At 41.5% G+C, this 1,078-nt stretch overlaps 1 non-coding gene across 1 annotated transcript; it reads right to left on the minus strand.

Annotated features, from left to right (window-relative positions):
* Window positions 1-611: 611 nt before the first annotated feature.
* Window positions 612-746, minus strand: LOC111753477 (small nucleolar RNA SNORA2/SNORA34 family). The gene has a single exon (XR_002788267.1). It is a non-coding gene; the product is annotated as a small nucleolar RNA SNORA2/SNORA34 family (small nucleolar RNA).
* Between the last annotated feature and the right edge of the window lie 332 nt (window positions 747-1,078).

The raw sequence follows: 1,078 nt of genomic DNA on the forward strand, positions 1-1,078 counted from the left end.
TTAATTTTTATTTTAAAGGGGGTAAAACTAGACACAACAAAACAGAACACAATAGGACATAAGAAAGCAATGTAAGAGATATAAATTTCAAAGCTAGATGACCTGAGATCTTCATGGTCTATCATATTGTCTCTTGTTTTCTTCCAAATAGTTGTCCATGTCTTCACATACACAGAATTCATACAAAAAAACATAGTATAAAAGTGATCTGAATAGAATGAGGAAGGCGTTTTAGGTCTTCAAAACCAGACAATAGGGAAGTCACTAATGGCTGCATAGAGTCTCTCATTCTTTTCAAAATAGCTGTACATACTTTCATGTATACTGAAGTTCAACAAAACAAAACAGGCGGGGGGGGGGTTTGCTTGATTTCCCATTGCTCCAGGTCCCAGCATGGTAAGGGTCCTAGTAAATGCTAGAGGCTCCCATCCTGGGCCACTGGAGCCTGCCACACTCACAGTTGCTCACTAGGGAGGAGGGGTTGCTTGGTTTTTTTGTCGCTCCAGGTCCTAGTATGGCTCGGGTCCCACTAAAAGCTGGAGGCTCCCATCCTGGGATGCCAGAGCCTGCCATGCTCACAGCTGCTCACTTGGGGTGAGGGGATTGCTTCAAGCTGTTTCTTTCTAATGAATTGACCATTTATTGCTCAAGTTCTGAAATGGCCAACAGACCATAGAAAGACATCTCTTTAGGCTCCTATTTGAAAACAACATGTCAGGAAGCTGCCAGCCTCAATTCAGGGCCAGGGATCTTGCCTCTTGATCTATTCTGCCAGTCTTGACTGGTGAATTGAGATCGTTAACATTGGTGGTTATAACTGAAATGTATTAACTTATCCTTCTGATGTTATTTTCCTGCTATTGGCTCCCCCTTTTTTCCTCTCCTTCTAATTGTTTGCTTTCCCTGGTAGATTCCTCCTTTTGTGGTTCATGGAGCTGTAGTACTTATTATCTTTTTCTAGAATGTCCCTCAGAACATTTTGGAGTGCTGGTTTGGTGGTCATAAATTTTCTCAGATGTTCTTTGTCATGGAAGTATCTTATTTCTCCATCAATTTTGAAAGATAGTTTTTGTGGGGT

Source organism: Cavia porcellus, unplaced genomic scaffold (genome assembly GCF_034190915.1).
Source record: "Cavia porcellus strain 051 isolate PalLab524CR breed Dunkin Hartley unplaced genomic scaffold, mCavPor4.1 scaffold_5, whole genome shotgun sequence".
Classification (NCBI taxonomy): Eukaryota; Metazoa; Chordata; class Mammalia; order Rodentia; family Caviidae; genus Cavia; species Cavia porcellus.